The sequence below is a fragment of the Callorhinchus milii genome, unplaced genomic scaffold (genome assembly GCF_018977255.1).
Source record: "Callorhinchus milii isolate IMCB2004 unplaced genomic scaffold, IMCB_Cmil_1.0 Scaffold1, whole genome shotgun sequence".
Taxonomy (NCBI): Eukaryota; Metazoa; Chordata; class Chondrichthyes; order Chimaeriformes; family Callorhinchidae; genus Callorhinchus; species Callorhinchus milii.
In genome coordinates, this window is record NW_024704742.1 from 52,549,089 (window position 1) to 52,568,422 (window position 19,334).

The following is a 19,334-nucleotide window of genomic DNA, read 5'->3' on the forward strand; positions in this document are numbered from 1 at the left end:
AATTGTGCACAGCAGTATCCCACAAACAGTTGTGGATTAAGTGACCACATTTTTTTTTAAGGGATTATTTCACCTGGACAAGCTATTCGCCAATTGACTAACAACTGGGTTCCTACATACTGCTAGATAAACAGAGGCATGTGGAGTAAGGAAAAAGGCCCAATGTTTTGTGCTGCCTGGGAATCGAACCCAGGTCCTCTTGCTTGTGAGGCGAGTGCTCTAACCACTAAGCTACAGGACTCCAAGTGGGAATCTTATATAGAATAGCTTATTGCTACTGGCATCTCTTCCACAAGATCACAAGATTAGTTTGGATGAAAAAGGCCCTCTGGCCCATCCAATCTCATCCCTTCACAACACCCATCTTTCCCCCATCACTCTATCAAGCTACCTTTTAATGAACCTTTGCGAAGTGGCAACTGAGGTGCTTCTTGGACACCATGAGCCTTTATGCAACCTGCAGGAAGTGATGTTAGCCGTGACCTGACAATCTGTAAATCGGATATTTTTTAACGCAGCTAGTTAGTGTTTATAAGTAAGGCAGCACTATATTGAAGGACACTGTAAAGGGACTCTCCTGTATGTGCAATAGTTATATGTATTTGCTTAGTAATTCTATTGGAGGTTATAGAGATAGGTTTGTATTGAAATGAACAAATGCTCTATGGGAAACTATTGTTTCTACATTGACCCAGTGATTTCAAAGGATTTTTTTCCCTAGGAGTAAACTGGGCCCCAGAGTCAATAGGGAGATTAATAAATGTACTGGAGTTTGCATTTTAAATTCATTGAATGTCAAGCAATATCTATGCAAAATGTAGGTTGGTAGGACAGAATCCATGATCAATCTTGTGTAGAAGGAGTGAATTTAATGCATCAAATAGCCTTTATTCATTCTTATAGTTTTTATTTCCTTCCTGGTGAACTTCTCTTATAAAATATGCTCTTCTCCTAGAACATACCTTATAGGAGATTATACAATAATAAGATGTAGAAATACTATACATTGAAATACACATTTCAAAAACAGCACATAGAGAAAAAACGGCAAAACAAATAAAATACATTGGAAAATGATACAACTTTAAATGATACAAAATAACATAAACTGTACGCTGGGTTATTTCCTAAGACAAAGGCAATTTGAGCCCATCGTTTAGGAAAGGCTTTGAGCTGAAATGAAAGTGCTACAAGGTTGTGTGCTGTCCACACAATCTAGGAAAATACTTAATGGAATTATAAACTGTTTTAAGCAGCATCTAAAGTAAACAATAGGATCACTGGGACCAGGCAGTGCATAGTCTTTGTTTGTGCAAGTGTTAGTTTGAGGATATATGATCCCCTACTTATGGATATGTTTGCTTGCTGCTCTTGGTCTCTGCACCCTAGCCTATCCAGTCTTTTATCAATATTTGGCAAGTCACATATGTGTCAGAGTGCTGAAATGGGCCCCAGATAAGAGTCCAATAGGAAAGAATTGCATGTGGATTAGGTTTCACTTTTTCACATAGAGGCGATAATGAGTTTAAGCTCTACATGGATTTAACTGACTGTGTTTCAGTGAATCTTTGACAAGTATGATTAAACAGGAACTCTGATGTCAGCTAACAAATTCACATTAATGTAAATACCACAGGTCTTCGCTATAAGACTTGGCAAGTCTGAAGTCCAAAATTTCAGCAAAGTTTATTTTTTTGGTGAGTAAGGTAGGCCCCATTTACTTCCTGCCAGGCCGAATTAGTCCGAATCATGTTCCTCAAATGGATTGAGAGTTGTCACCCAGACAACCCTATCGTGCCCAAATCTAGGTGCCAAATCATCAAAGGACGATGCAGACCTAATTTTGTTTCTTACAACCACCCGAGCAAGTCAAGTGATCAGATTACCTCACTGGCCTGGGCAAGCCTAGCCTGAGCCTAGTGACTAAGTGCTCAAGCTATATCCGTATTCCAGTTTCTCCGTTTACATTAGAATATGAATACATTAGAATATACAGCACAGAAACAGACCATTCAGTCCAACTGGTCTATGTGTTTATGCTCCTGCTCTTCCTCAACTAAGCCTTCACGCATAACTTTCTATTCCTTTCTCCCTCATGTACCTATCTAGCTTTCCCTTAAATACATTTATGCTATTTGCCTCAGAAACCCCTTGTGATAGTATATTTCACATTCCCACTACTCTCTATATGAAGAAATTTCTTCTAACTTCCCTATTTGATCTATTTTTGACTATTTTATATTGATGGCCCCTGGTTTTGGTCTCCCCCACAAGTGGAAACATCTTCCCCATGTCTACCTTATCAAACCTTTCATAATTGTAAAGACCTCTATCAGATCACCCCTTACTCTCCCCTTTTCAAGAGAAGAGTCCAAGCATGTTCAGCCTTTCCTGATAGGTATAACCTCTCAGTTCTGGGATCAGCCTCATGAATCTCCTTTGCACCCTCCCTGGTGCCTCTACATCTTCTATAATGTGGGGACCAGAACTGCACACAGTATTCTAAGTGTGGTCTAACCAAGGTTCTACAGAAGTTTACCATAACTTCCCTGCTTTTCATTTCTAACCCTCTAGAAATGAACCCCAATACCTGGTTTACCTTTTTATGGCCTTATTAACCTGCGTTGCTACTTTTAGTGAATTGTGTATGTGTACCCCTAGATCCCTTTGCTCCTCCACCCCATTTAGGTTTTTATTTTCCAGGATGTATGTGACCTCTTTGTGAGGCCAGATCATATTCCTGAGATCAGCAGCACCGCCAACAGAGCAAAATTACATTTACACTTCTGGTTGAGTTGATTACAAATTTATTTTGCTAAATAAAGACCCAAGGAAATCGTTCTACCATCACTGCATTGTGGTCTATCAGCAATCTGTTTTTTGGAAGTGTATTGAGCCTTGTTTTCATCCAGCTGTGACTCACCATAAATAATATCCCTTTAATCACTAGATCTGAAGGGTATAGTCCATGTACTAAACAGTAGTCTATCAGTCTCCACTGATGTCTTGAAGAGATAACTTAGTACTTGAAAGATTGTCAGGTATCAACAAATGCAATGACTGAGAGATCTTAGAGTTTATCAGCACTGATTCGTTCTCCTCCCTTCCCCCCCCCCCCCCCCAGCAGCAATGTGTCGTGACTCCCTGTTATCAGACATTGGATGACTACTTCCTGCCTTATTCATTGATGATCACAGTCAGAAACAGCAAGGCTGGTGTGGCTTCTCTTTGATTGCTCTGCCCAGCCTAACGGTAGGTACAATAAAGAAAACTTTTGTTTGATAGGGACACCCAAGCTTCTAATGATTCTGCATGACTTGGCTTGATAATTCCTTGCTTCCCCCAATAATAATTCTTGAATTTGACATAATCCTGCCAAGAATAAACGGTTCATTTCCATACATTTCACATTATAAGCTCTGTCAACAAATGGCAAATCATGTCCATTTGTAGGTTAACAAAAGTGAATAATAGACATAAAGTTGGTAATTGAGATTCAAGCACTGTGGTGAAAAATCAACATTGTATCTGGGGTGCCTGTTTGGAAGCAACTTTGACTTGAAATAAAGAAAACAATAAGAATTAAAAGAGTGAAATGATAAAATGATTTACTTATCATTGTTTTTGATTAGTCCAAACCTATTATCTTCAACTTAAACCCCTTGTGGTTTTTCCAGGCTGTTGATGACAAACAAAAAAGTACATCAGTTCTGATTAAGACTAAGATCTTTCAGTCACTGCATTTGCTGGAATCTGAATTATCTCCTTCACACACATGGGTAGACTGGCAGACATCAGTTCAGCACATGGATTACATCTTTCAAATCTGGTGAGTTCAATGTTTTAAAGAGATTTATTTAGAGTAAAACACAGCTGGCCGATTACTGACATCCCACAATAAATTCTAGGTGGTCTTAATCCCCGAGCTGGTGCTTTCATTTTCAGAGAGAATTTGAATTTGACTAAATTCTGCTGTATATAGATTGCCTGGAGATTTGATTAGGGCAAACGTACACAACTTGTTTCACCTCAAAGGTCATGATGTACCCCTCTTGTGCTGACGGACCAGCAAATGATATGTTATACTCAGGAAATGCATACAGCCACTGGCTTGCCAGTAGAAAATGGAACCTCACCATCTCCGCTGATGGCACAACAGCAACAACATTACATTTGTATAGCGCCTTTCAGGTTGGGAGGACATCCCAAAGCGCTGGACTGTCAGAGTTTCAGGCCTAAACCGGCGTTCGGGATCTGGGAGGATGGAGGGCAGGTGGGGGAAGCAGGGTGATTGAAAGCACGGTCGAAGAGGGGTCTTGAGATTGGTCTTGAAGGAGGCAAGGGAGGGGGCGAAGTGGAGGGACTGTTGGCTGGTATTATTACAAGCTTTTTTTTAGAAATTGTCATGTGTAAGGTCTCGGGACCTTCCTCTTTTGACTGTGCCTTCAGTCATCCTAGCACCTCCACTTCCCTTTTGTCCTCCACCCCTCTTGACACCAACCCCCAGCTCAGGTGAAAACCCTTCACTGTCCAGCACCTTGGGACATCCTCATGGCGAGAAAGGTGCTGAATGAATGCAATTTGTTGTTGTAACAACCCACAGTGCGCACTGGAATACCAAGTACTTTCCCTTTTAATTAAGCACTCTGAGATGCTGCCCTGCGTGAGGGGTTGCTATATAATGCAAGTTGTTGTTGTTGATTATTCTTTCTCTTCATCTCTTCATTACTTCCTCTCTCATAGTATATGAAGCCCTGTAGCTTAATTGTTACAGTACTTCGCATGCAAATCCCGGGCAGGGCGAAACGTTGGGCAAGTTTCCTTACTCAACATGCCTCTGTTTACCTAGCAGTTAGTGGATTGACAGATCACTTTTCTGGGGGTAATAAGCCCTTCAAAAAAAATAATTCAATAATAATGATTTGGTCACCCAATGCATGACTGTTTGTGGGACACTGCTGTGCACAATTGGCTGCCGCGTTTTTCCCACAAAATATACAATCAATTCACTTTACAAAATATTCTGTGAAGCTCTTTGAGACGTCTGGAAGACGTGAAAAGCGCTATATCAAATGTAAGGATTATTATTATTATATCTTTCATTTTAGTTTTCATTCCACTTTGACCCTCTCCTCTTGCCTTTCACTATCTAATTTATTCTCCTCACTCTATTCTTTCATGATTCATATTGTCTGCCGTTTCCTTTACCTTGTTTCACTTTTCTTGTCAGTTATTCAATGTCCATTCTTTTGTCTCTTTTTCTCTTGATTTCTTTCCTCTCTCCTCTCTCTCTCTCTTTTACTATCTTTCTTATCTTTCCCTTTTCTCTCCATAATAATTCAAGTGTGTCACCCTGGTTCAGTTGGTAGCATTCTCACTTCTGATTGTGGGTTCAAACCCTACACCGGGACTTTGAGCTCACACCCCAATGCAGCGTTAAGGATACATTGCATTATTAGAAGTGCAAAAATGCACTATTTTGGAGTGGCCAACCTTCGGATGAGACATTAAACTGAGAACCAGTTCAGGTTGATGTTAAAGATCCTAAGGCAATAACTATTCAAAAAGATAAGCAAATTTTCCACTGGACGAACAATTGGCTGCCAATCCCCCAGATTAAAGTGGTCAGTCACTTAATTCATGGCTGTTGTATGGAAAATTGCTATCTGCAAAATTGGCTGCTGCATTCACCTGCAAATACAGAGTCACAACACTTTACAGCAAATTCTGTGAAACTCATAGAAAATGTCCCTGATTTTTTCCTGAGTGGAGTTTGCTGTATAGCACTTTACTGATGATTTACTTTCACTGCCAAAAGAGCAGTTGGAGATATATATTCCCAGCTGTAAAGGTTTCTTTCACTAAGTCAGCAGTGTGCCAGTGTCATGATTGAGAAGATCGTAGATCTTAGGAGATGACAACTATATAGCTAGGTTTTAAAAAGCACAAGCAAACAAATCAAAGGAGTAACATTAAAAACAGAATGAATGGGGTGTGCATTCCACCTTGCTGATGTCTTAATAGATCAATTGATCCAAAACTATGACCCCCAACCCTGTCTCTGTCACAGTGCTTGTCCAAATTGTCTTATATGGAATTACATAGTGGACCAACTAGTCCACCTTAGTGTGTATATTCCACCCAAGCCTCCCGCCAGCTCTCCTAATCCCCTCTCCTATACCGCTCTATTCCTTTTTCCGTTATGTATACATCGAGTTTCCTCTTAAAATACGTTGCTGGTTTTTGCTTCAGCCATAGCTTCCTGCATTCACATCACCCTCTGCATAAAGAAATTCCTCCTAAACTCCCTTTTAGATCTGTTTCCAGTTATCTTATATTTATGCCCCTTGTTTTGGACTACCAAGTTGAAACAGCTTATTAATGTCCATCTTAACAGAAAAATCAGTTAAGCAGATATCCTGCTAACTTTTTTCTAATGCCAAAATCCAAGGCTAACAAGGCTAATTAATTAGAATTTAGGAAGTGAAGGCATGTAAATTTATTGTGTTGAAATTGTGTTGCAATGTTCCTACTTCATTCAAAACTAGTACTCACAAGATTGGTTTGAATGAAGAGGCCTTTTTGATCTCCAAATTGATCACATCGATCCAGAATAGCCACCCTCCCATCCTGCTATCCTCCCATCACAACACAAAACAACAAATTGTATTTATATAGCGTCTTTCTAATCGGAAGGCTATCTTGAGGTGCAGGACAGTCAAGAGTATGCAGCCGAGATGGATTGGATTCGGAAGGAGTATGGGTGAAGATAACGGAAGGTATGGTCAAAGAGGAAGGTCTTCAAATGGACCTTGAAAGAGGTGAGGGAAAGGGTGAGATGAATGAACTTCAAGATGGAGTTCCAGAGACTAGGGGCAGAAAGACTGAAAACCCGAATCAAAAAGAAATTGCAACATCAAACTGCTTCTTAAATGAAAGGTCTTTAAATGATGAAAGGTCATCGACCTCAAAATGTTAGCTTGTTTTTCTCTCTCCGTAGATGCTGCCTGACCTGCTGCGTGTTCCCAGCGACTTCTGTTTTTATTGCTTTTTAAATGAGCCCAGTGTCCAGTGACTACAACCACAATTCCTTGACATCTGTTCAAATCATTAATTACCCTCTGAGTAAAGAAAACCTTCCTGGTATCTGTCCTGAAATTGCTCTTTGCAACTCTAAACTGATTCTTTCTTTGTCTTGGTGCATCCTAAAGTATTGTTCTGTTTTTACTTTCTCAATTCCGTATAAAATTTTATACACCTCCATGTGGTTGAATTTCAGTTGTCTATTCTCAAGAGTGTCAGGGTTACCAGAAATGTATGCAGTACTCTCAGTACGGTCTGACCAGGATATGATGTCCACAGCAAAAGCATAAAATTATTTGAGGAGTGAAATTCTTGTTTTATTTAATAAAGTAGACGTGTCATTATAATGGGTAAAGCTGGATCTAATATTAAGCAATACAGCCTAACCACTACCATAGAAAAAGATAAAATGAAACCACCTGAAATCAGATTCACTGTTGGGTCACGCAGTTACTACCAACTTTGCTTTATACATCACATAAAATTATTTGAGAAGTGAAATTCTTGTTTTATTTAATAAAGTAGACGTGTCATTATAATGGGTAAAGCTGGATCTAATATTAAGCAATACAGTCTAACCACTACCGTAGAAAAAGATAAAATGAAACCACCTGAAATCAGATTCACTGTTGGGTCACGCAGTTACTACCAACTTTGCTTTATACATCACACATCTTTGTCCATTTTGTACAACTTAAAGATGGCATTGCCATTTTAACTTACAATATGAAACAGTGTTCAGACATCGTGTCTAAGGTAAGAAGTATAATCTATTTGTTCTTAGCAGACTGCAAGTGCCCCCTACAGTTCACTCCTGTTTCAGTAAATGTATAACACATGCCTGTGTGCTGGAAGGCAGCTAGCGCAGGCCGATACTAGAAATGCCCCAAAATTCCGTCTAGGTTTGGTCTAAACGATCATCTTGTCAAAAAAGTTAAGATCTTGCAGCATTGTGCAAAAATTCTTAAATTCATATTTAATTTGGAAACCGATTAGATTTAACATAAGAATTTTCCACATTTCTGTACAGCCTTAAATATTAAGACAGCTATTTTGCACACAGTAATACCCCACAGACAGCCATTAAGTGAATGACCAGTATTATCTGGGGGAATGACACCCCTAGATCATGTGAAGAAACTCCCTTCTCTTTTCGAATAGTGCCAGAGGATCTTTAATGTCCTTCTATAGAGGCAGACCACATCCTGGTTAACATTTCATCCAAAAGACGACACCTCCAACAAAGCTGCGCTTACTCAAATTGCACTGGAGTTCAAAGTCCTAACATGAGATTGAACCCATAACCTGCTGACTCCGAGGTGAGAATGCTACCAACTGCACCAGAATCTTAACAATAATACTACATTAATTGTCTCTTGGAATTTGTTGGTTTATGCTGTCAACAACCCAAGATATCAATGTAAAAAGTATGATATGAACATAATGTGAGCTGATGGAGCCTTATATACAGTTGAATGTTCAAAGATGTAGGTCCTTGTTGGCTTTGGATCTTGAATATTTTAATTTTGTTTCTAATTAGATGTCTCAATTTGATACAAGAATCGTATGGTGTCTCAGCCATACAGCCCAAGAATCAATAAGGTCCTAAGTTCTATGCTGACTTTTATTGAGTCATCTGATTTCACTCAAGGTGGCGCGGGAGTGTTGCAATGGCATCAGTTTAGGGAAGAGAGAATTTGACCAGGGTTCCCTCATTCAATCTTTGTTAAGTGATCCTGTTGGAAATGTATATCTGTGAATTATGGGTGAGGATAGGATTTGTGCCATTGAGGTGGTGTAGATAGATACTTGATCAAGTTCTTGAGGTGTTGCAGTTGGAATTCAACAAAATTCCAAGATGCAATCTGAGAGCGGTGAAATGCCAATATCAATAGACAAGTGGTATTTGCACACACATAACACATAGAGGGAGATGAGATTCTTGCACTTGCTACTGCATTGCCAAATTGAGGGGAAGCAGCAACACAGCCCTCAAGAGATATTGCACCTGATGTGAGAGTCAGAGCCAGCAAGCTGTGGACGTGACCAGTAATGAACTGTCCCACCTGTCTCAGGTCGATGAGACCACTACACACTCTTGACTACCGAGCAAAAGAAAAATAAATATTTATGTCTCCAAATAAGCCTTACTCTTCAGAAAGCAAACATCTTAATTTTGTACAAAACATACATTTGTGTTAGCTGCATGGATTTTTATTAGGTGATTCTAAGATTTCTGGAGATTTGTGAAATATTAAGTCACATGAAATATAACATGCTCTAAAATAATAATAATCCTTGAATTTTGATATGGTGCCTTATCACGCCAATGAGACATCTCAAAAAATTTCACAGAATATATTTAAAGTGGATTGGCTGTGTATTGTGTGGGCGAAATGGCAGCCCATTGCACACAGAAAAATAAAACTATTGTGTTTAGCTACAATGTAAAATGCTAAAATAAATCCAGCATTTATCAGGTATTCTTATCCAGTCTTATCCTGAACACTTTTTATGAGTCAAGTTCAAAATGTTCACATCAGTTCCCGGAGGTTCTGCTCTAACGATGGATTGTGTTTATCTTGTGGCTTAATGCTCTACCCTGGTCAGTCGTGTGCCAGATGCACAGGCAGCTGCATACGTTGTTTATCTAACCCCTCTGATCTCCATGAGGTGTTAGAGGATGACAGAATGCTGTGTCAGGTCTTCCTTCAGTTCTTTGAGAAGTCTGGAAAATTTTGAACTAAGGCAACCTGTAAATGAATGCAGATGGGAAGAGGATAAAATTACCACTGTCTTCTTAAAGGGATCTTTTTATGTTACTTACATTATCCATCATCTTTTCAACTCCTAATAAAAAATACTAATCAGACAGTTGTAACAATATTCATTTGATGGCAAACGATCCAAAATGATTGATCTGGTTACAAATAGTGTACCGAATCATACTCAGTTTTCTTCAAAATATTATTGCCATTTATAATTGTTTCAGGAAAATTTTTTGGTTAAAAGTTAAAGGCAAGGGAAACACAGTAGAGCAGTATTGTGGAGCTCTGCTGGAAAATAAATTTGTGCTAACAGTTGCCTACACAATCATTGTGGAGTCCTGTAGCTCAATGGTTAACGTTGCAAGCGAGAGACCAGGGTTCGATTCCCAGCGGTGAAACGTTGGGCAATGCCTCTGTTTACCAAGCAGTAAGTAGGAACCTGGTTGTTAGTCAATTGGCGGATTGCTTTTCCGGAGGTAACAATTATTTTAAAAAATAATAATAAATTGGTCACTCAATCCACAACTGTTTGTGGGACACTGCTGTGCGCAATTGACTGCCGCATTTCGCCCCCAAAATATACAGTCAATTCACTTTATATTATATTCTGTGAAGCGCTTTGAGACAGCTTGAAGATGTGATAATGCTTTATATCAAATGCAAGGATTATTATTATTATGGATCTCATCTGTTGTCTTAGAGAAGTATAATACAAAGTTCAAGTTCTTGAACTACAAAATTAATCATTCATTTCACTTCATGGCTCTTTTGGGTCATTATTGTGTGCAAATTGGCTGAATACACAGTCACTACACTATCTCGGGGGTTCTACACTAACAAAAAGCTATATGAGATGGTTTGAGATGGTTCAACAATGTGATAAATTGTTATATCAAATGCAATGATTATTTATTTACAATATATAAATTATACACTAAATTGTAAAAATAAAATGATCAAGGAGGCCTAGGGGCTAACATACACAAGTCTTTAAAAGTGGGAAGGTAAGTTGACAAAGTTGAAAAAAGAAAACTAAATGGATCCTATGTTTTACAAATAGGGGCATAGAATACAAAAGCAAAGAGACAATGCTAAACATGTAATAATCACTGGTTAAACTCAGTATGATGTCCAGTTTGTGCCATCTGTTTTTAGCAAGGATGTCAAGGTAATAGTACAGAGAATATTCACTGGGATGATACCAGAGACAGAGATGTGCATAATTATGATGGTTTTGATAAGGTAAATTATTTCTACGTGTGAGTCAGTTAGAAACTAAACAGCATCAATTATAAAATCATTGCCAAAAGATAATTGGAGTTAGGAGACATTTTTTAACAAAGGAGCAAAACAATGATTGAAGTTGAATCCATAATAACTTTCTTAAGGGAATTAGACAAATATTTGAAAAATAAAGCATAAAAGGATATGAGGAAAAGGCAGGGGAGTGGGACTAAGTAAATAGATGGAACAAGCAGATAGGACTGAATTGCCTTCTGCACTTTAAAAATATATTATTCTGTAAATTATCAGTTTGTGAGGTTCTACTGATAAATTCTAGTCATTTAGTTTCTGCCCTAATTATTTATGTGTTGTAGATAATGGTTCATCATCTAACTATTTTTCCCCCAGCTCAGATTTCCTCTGTGAAGATTAGATGAAATTCTTATATCTCCTCCAATGCAAACTGAACTCCAAGAGACTCTTGTGACAAATATTAATTTTCTCTTCAGCAACTCTTACCTTTAAAAAGCCTGACCTGTGTGTGACTTAAATACTGCTCCCACATCAGGAGATAATGGAATAGCATTTCTCTTGACTCCTGGATAGAAAATAACAAAAGGCTTGTCATCTGGTAATTATTCTCTTACCGCTGTGCTCTAACATCTGTCCCACTTGCTTCTCCATAACCATTTCTACCCATTCTCTATTTTATCAACACTATTAAGGTTATTACTCCTCTTGCCTCACTTGCCTGTTACATATTCCACTATCCTTCTTGATCTTCCTTTGCCCTGCATTCCTCCATGTTAATTTCAAGAATTATCACACTGTATTCTACTCTTACTTATTATCTCCAGAACTCCTAGCTTCTCTTTAAGTCGGTTTTCTCTTCTTGCAACAATTTGTAAGGTTTTAAGCCCCGTTTGTCTCACTTTTCTTGGCTACTATGGGCCTGATTGCTGTCCTCTGTCTCGCAATACAAATATGAGCTAAGTAGATAGAAGAAAAATATACTGGGATTATTTGGGAAATGATTTCCAATCCTCATTCAGTGGAAACACCGCAGGTCTGAAATGTATCTTTGTCTCATCTTTAGACCACTGTTTTAACTTTTAAGATTCTATTGAAATTTGGAGACATTTTCAATGCAGTCGTTTGGAAGATAGTTTTCTGGAATTCTTAAAAAGAATTGTAGTTTGTTACATTCTCTCTCTTACAGATGTTTGCAGTTTAACATCTGGGAATAACCATGTATTGAAACCAAGTGATGATAAATAATAATAACAGCATCATGCTATTTAATGTATTTTCTAAAGTAGCTGCTGAAATTCCATTTCAAGGAAGAATCATTAGCCTTGAGATGTGTTGCTGGGTTATAGCACTGTAATTCTCGAAGGGAAGTATTGCCAGCTGCAAGTGGCAGGGATCCATCAACCCAATGAACTGCAACAAATTTTTTAGAAAAAAATAATAACAATGTCATTAGGAAAGCTTCCAAAACATTCCCAATTTCCTGCTTTGGAATGCAATCTATCAGGATCAGGTTCAACTTTGTTTTGACAACCTGTTAAAACATTTTGAGGATCCTTTGACTGTTTTAAGACAGCAAGGAGGATCCTGTAACAATAACATAACAAAAGGATAATAATTTACAAATCCTCTGGTGTACTTCGTTCTCAAGCCAGACTGAAAATTCGCACAGACCATTATTTAGCTCAAAGTGAAACTACTGCAAAATATATTTAATGGAAATAGAGATGTCAATTGTTGCTGTCCGAGTACAGTACATTAGGGAAATACTATTAGAAGGGTGAAATGAAGTGTTCTCTAGCATTAGCCAACATTAGACCCTATTATGATATAACTAATCCTTGCATTTGATACAGCACTTTTCACATCAACAGGAAATCTCAGAGCTTTACAGGATTTTTTATAAAGTGTAGTAACTGTGTATTTTGTTAGTGAATGCAGCAGCCAATTTGTACAGCAATATCCCACAAAGAGCCATGAAGTGAATGAGCAATTTTATTTGGAGGATTGTTGGCCAGCACACGTGGAAAACCTAATTTCTCTTTTAAATACTGCCATGGGATCTTTAACATATCCATGAACAGGCAAACAGAACTTTGGTTTAATATCTCAACCAAAGGACAGATCGCCCAACAATGCATCGCTCACGTAGCACTGTATTGGAGTGTCACCCTAGACTGAGTTCAGAGTCCTGACGGGTCTTGTACCCACAAACTTTTAACTCAGAGGCAAAAGTGCTACCGACTGAGGAAGATGAGTATAAGAAACTGGAGATTTCAATAAATTCCATTGAACTTCTCTCCCCTTTGGTAAACTTGCAACTCATCAGCAGAGTTTATTATAAAAATACAATATTTGTTATAATGGTTCGTCAGGTATGAAATATAGAACTGCTTATGTATGATCAAAAGGCCATACATAGCCCTTTCCTGTTCCTGAAAATTCTTAGGTTCTAAAATCTGATAATCTGATTCATTAAAATACAGGTTTCAAATAGGAGACAAAGTAATCACCAGAAAACCATTTTTCTACAAAGGGAAGAAAAGTACAAGGTTCTGTTCAATCTTTTACCAAAAAAAGGTTTCCTGCTTTGTCTTGATTACTTATTTTAAAAATGCTACAGTGCATCTTGCAGTCATCAGCCTAAAACTTCAATATTCATTTTGAAAGGACAGTGATAACTTGTATTGCCCTTCACGCAAGTTGCATCTCAGAGTGCTTAACAGTAGCGTGGCTTGTCTCCATGCCGGAAAGGGTGGGGGGATAAGTATTTGAAGGCAAAGGTCGAAGAGGCAAGTCTTCAGGTATGATTTGAAGATGGGCAGAGAGAGGGCAAATAAAGGGATTGAGGCAACAAGTTCCAGAGGGCATAGTGGCTCAAAGCACGATTGTCAAATGTGGAGCAGAGGGACGAGGGATGTGCAGCAGAAATCATCTGACAAAACCTTGTATTATTATTATTATTATTAGGTGTTAATTATAGCCCTATCCATTTTGAATTGGCTTTTCCATGGCTTACAGGAATCCCTATTAGTTCTGAGAATGCTTAATTTTGGTACCATTCTGTGAATAGTATTGAATTCAATACATATCTATAGCTTGACCTCTTTCAGTCAAACAGGACAAACCCAGAACAAAACATGTGGAGTCCTGTAGCTCAGTGGTTGGAGCACTCGCCTTGCAAGTGAAACACCTGGGTTCAATTCCAGGCAGGATGAAACCTTGGGCCAGTTTCCTTACTCCACACACCTAATAATAATCCCTCCAAAAAACAAAACAATAAATAAATTGGTCATTTTCAATGCATGCCAGTTTGTGGGACACTGCTGTGCGCAATTGGCTGCCACGTTTTGCCCACAAATATACAGTTAATTCACTTTACAGCATATTCTGTGAAGCGCTTTGATATGTCTAGAAGACGTGAAAAGCACTATATCAAATGCCAGGATTATTATTATATTATTATTATTATATGTAGCAATCCCTCGAACTGCAACCCTAATATGTAACTATTATTTAATGTGACAGGCCCTACTACATGTAGTCATAACAACACATACTTAAGAACCCATAAAAAAGCACTGGTGAATTTGGATTTCATTGCACTACACTCCAGCTGCATTCCTATCACCTTTAAGCGGGTACCAAGGCTCTTTTGAACTAGACAGCTTCAATCAATCACTCTAAAAGCAGTCAATCTTCTCAACAGGTAAAGTAAAATAAATGGATGCTACAGTACAATAATATCTGTTATTTATTCGAAAAATAGCAAGGTCATCTCTTACTCTGTTGTACCTCTGTGACTTTTGCATTTTTTTGATGTTCAAAGTAATGCTGGGAAAGGACTTGTTTTTTTCTCTTTTGGCACCCATATCTCAGCAACAAGCATTTAAGATTAGGTATACCTGGGCCAGATGAGAAACTCCATCCACTTTGCTTCAACCAAGTGCTTTAACAAAATTTTGGAAAAGTAGCCGTTAGTGTTCCATTATCAGACAGAATCCTTCCTAAGGATCTTAGAATGGGGAAAGAGCTCTATCTTAAATTAAATGACCAGTTTAGTTCTGTACTAATAGAGTGAAACTCTGATAACTCGTCGCCCCAAGGGACAAAACTCAAATGTCTACTTATCAGAGTTGACTGGTTATCCAAAGTACAGCATCTAGAAAGTGCAAAGTACTCACATAGCCAGGATATTGAGTGAGTGATTCAAAATCATCCAAATGCAGCCGAAACCCTCGTGCATGCGTTTGTCACCTCCTGCCTGGATTACTCAAACGCACTCCTCTCCGGTCTCCCCAGCTTCACTATTCAAAATGTCCAGCTCATTCAAAACTCTGCCGCCCGCATAACTGACCCGGACCAAACTCCGTACGCACATCTCACCAGCTCTGGCCAGGCTCCACTGGCTCCCTATCACCGAATGGATCAACTTCAAGATCCTTACACTCGTGTTCAAATCCCTTCACTCCCTGGCACCTCTCTACCTCTCCGACCTCCTCACTCTCCATTCCACCATTCGGCGCCTTCGCTCAACTGACATCGGCCTCCTGGTCGTCCCTCGCACCCTCTGGCCCCACTATTGGAGGTTGCGCTTTCAGCCATTACAACAACAACAACAACAAGATTACATTTGTATAGCGCCTTTCACGTCGGGAGGACATCCCAAGGCGCTGGACAGAGTACAGCATTTCAGACGCGAGCTGGGGTTGGGGGGGAATGGAGGGGAGGGGAAGAGGGGGTGGCCGATGGCATGGTCGAAGAGGAGAGTCTTGAGGCAGGACTTGAAGGAGGCTAAGGAGGGAGCGAGATGGAGTGACTGGGGGATGGAATTCCAGAGGTTGGGGGCAGAGTGGCTGAAGGCTCTCCCGTCAATGGTGGGGCGGTTGGGGCGGGGGACGTGGAGCAGGCCAGAGCCGGCTGAGCGGAGGGAACGGGCGGGTTGGTAGGGGGTTAGGAAGTCGCAGAGGTAGGGTGGGGCGAGGCCATGGAGGGCTTTGTATGTGAGGACCAGGATCTTGAACTGGATCCTCTGAAGGATAGGGAGCCAGTGGAGTCGGGCGAGAGTGGGGTAGATGGGGTCACAGAGTTTGGTGTGGGAGAGGACACGGGCTGCAGAGTTCTGGATTATCTGTGGAGGGAGGAGTTGGGAAGGCCGACAAGCAGGACATTTGGATAGTCGAGCCTGGAGGTGATGAAGCCTTGAACAAGAGTTTCATCGGCCTGAGGGGTGAGGTAGTGGCGGAGACGGGCGATGTTACGGAGGTGAGGGAAGGCAGAGCAGATCATGGCTTGAATGTGGATGAGAAAAGACAGTTGAGGGTCGAACACGACATCTAGGTTCCTGACTGGCTTGGTGAGTTGTAGTGTGCAACCATGGAGGTTGATGTTGCCAGAAACTGAGGTGCAGAGGTGCTGGCACGAGCCAATCAGGAGGGCCTCGGTCTTGTTCACATTCAACTGTAGGAAATTTGCCCTCATCCAGGGCAAAGGTTATGCCCTGAAACTGGAACATTCTCCTTCAATCCCTCCGCCTTGCCCCCTCTCTTCCCCTTTTCAAGTCCCGCCTGAAAATTTTCCTCTTCGACTGTGCTTACGGCCACCTCCCCACACCCCACCCCTCCCGGCTCCATCAAGCTCTACTACTGTTAAGCGCTCCGAAATGCTACCCTGCATGGAGGGCACTATATTAGCGCAAGTTGTTGTTGTTGACTAGTTATGTGCTTATGACTACTTATACCAGGAACTAGTTATCACTGTATGTAATATCATGCAGTTATGTGTTGTAGTGTGTGCACATTAAGAACTGGTTGATGATGTTGACTTTTGTCACCTTCTGGAGATGTGTCTGATTTTACTGAACTTCTCTCTTTACCAGCAAAAGCCATAAAAAGACACAAATGAAATCAAGGATCATGACACAGAAATAGGGGGAAATCCTAAAACTTTTGGCGATTAGCGACTTGCCTCTAATGCTCAGACATAACTTTTAGCGAATGCCAATGTCAGACCACTCCAGCTTTTGTTAATAAGAAAATCCCATGTTTGCCCTATTGACATCATTCACAACATGAACACTTGGGTAATTTCATCCAAACTAAATGCAAATGGTTCAAACGTTAAATGGGGTGACTGCACTTCATGTTAATATTGTTTCGACAGCAATTGACATGAAACAAGATAACACCAATTCTGTCAGACTTTTAGGGGCATCCTATCCGTACCCAACACCTATTGTTGGAAGTAAAACTTACTGATACTGGCAAGTAACCACTTGTGGCCCCTGGCTCTCTGTTCTCTGTATCTGCTTAAGTGCATTAGTGATGTTGAATATTGGCTGTCTGGCTTGCAGTTCGGACTAATAGCTATTTCATCAACTCACGTTTCTCCCAGGTCACATCAGTGTGACCTCTGGTATCTTGATGGGTAGATATGTGAGTGAAAGGGCCTGTTTGACCCAGATATTAACTCTGATGCCTACCAGGTTCATGTGCAGTATTTTGTATCAAGAGACCATCCATTTAAAAGGGCTGCCATTACCCACTGAGCCCTTAGAGAAAAACTATGACCAAGTATTCCTAAAGAGCTGCAGGTTCACAATCTTCACAATGACAGACTCAAAGCAACCGGCTATTTTCATAAGCCATTAAGAATAATCATAGCATTCGATATAATGTCATAATCAAAACCTCTCAAAATGCTTCACAGGATTTTTTCCCTGAAGTATAGCGACTGTCAGTTTTGTAGGTGAACAGATACTCATTCCATGCCTGTGTATGCTCTCTTGTTACCAAGGGCACTCAGTGATCATTATAATCTCTATCTTGGTTATTTGTACACTCACATCACAAACTCTGTCTTTGCTTCTCTGCTCACACTCAATTTCTTTCTTTTTACTCATTCATTCACTATTCATCTACTCATCCACTCTTCTGATTTTCTAATTTTTGGGGGGTTAGATTTTCAATGGGCCAAATGTTTTCCTTCTATGCTGTAAAGATTGACAGAATAGAAGAAAGCCCTTTGTGTTTGTTCTGGCCTCTTTGAAAGATTTATTAATTGAGACCCATTCTCCTGTTTTTTCCATCATCAGCAGGTGGGTTATCAGCCATTCAGCCCATTTTCTCAAACTCCATCCCTGAGTCCCTCCAACTCGTTCCATCCTTCGCCTCGTTCAAGATCTATCTCAAGAGGTACCACTTTGATTGTGCTTTCAGTCATCTTTCCCACCTCCTTCTGCTTCCACCCCCACTCAGGTGCCCAGTCAGCTGTGTGAAGCGGTTTGAGTCATCCTACATATAAAGCGCTATATAAATTTAAATTGTATTTTGGTTCCCATATCCTTTTACATTCAACCTTTTTCTGCCTCACTCACATCTGCAGTTTCACTTCCAACAGATTTGGTTGACCATAATAGAAAATAATGTACAGAAATGCACATACTTGAGCATGTAAATGTATGGAGCATTTTATACAGACGTTTGTAGTTAGGCAACAACTCTGGAAGGCAATGTTGAAATTGTTGATATTCCATTGGTATTAAATTTAATTTCAGCAACATTTAACATTTTGAAATGCTGCACATTACCCAAAGAGATGTCAGAATTTTAATGAAACATTGATGACCCAGTGGAGATCAAGAAAGAATTAGAATCAGTGATTCCATGGTGACCTCAGCGCAATACAGAAACCTAGAAAATGAAGATATTTTGGAAAAAAAACTCAACTTAAAGGTCACCATTTCTATTTTGATGTAATATTTCTGTTGAATTACTGAGCTCTAATGACACAAAACACTTTCTGTAATAGTATATGGTTAATGAAGCATGACTCGAAAAAAATTCAGTCAGATCAGAGCATTTGTACTGTATTGAATTACTCCAAACAATCAACACTGAAGAGAAAAGTTGGGGGATGGAAGTTACTAAAGAATCGCCTCAACACCCTGTGAGTATTCGACTCAAGGTGAAAGGTTCCTTCTATCATCCTTTATTTCAATAATGGCTAGAACAATCACAATCCAAAGAGAATAAATACTAAACTTTTATTCATTTAACACTTTAGTTTTATGGAATTAAGAGTCTCACCATCTCTCAAACAAAATATACAGTCAATTCACTTTACAATATATTCTGTGAAACACTTTAAGATGTCTCAATGACGTGATAAACTGCTATATCAATTAAAAATTTATCTGTTATAAAGAATTATCTTTAACATAATTTCATC

At 39.6% G+C, this 19,334-nt stretch overlaps 1 long non-coding RNA gene across 1 annotated transcript; it reads right to left on the bottom strand.

Moving 5' to 3' along the window:
* Positions 1-9,484: 9,484 nt before the first annotated feature.
* Positions 9,485-15,365, bottom strand: LOC121850395. The gene is made up of 3 exons (XR_006085581.1): positions 15,290-15,365; positions 11,595-11,673; positions 9,485-9,836 (listed from the first exon to the last, which is right to left on the bottom strand). It is a non-coding gene; the product is annotated as an uncharacterized LOC121850395 (long non-coding RNA).
* Between the last annotated feature and the right edge of the window lie 3,969 nt (positions 15,366-19,334).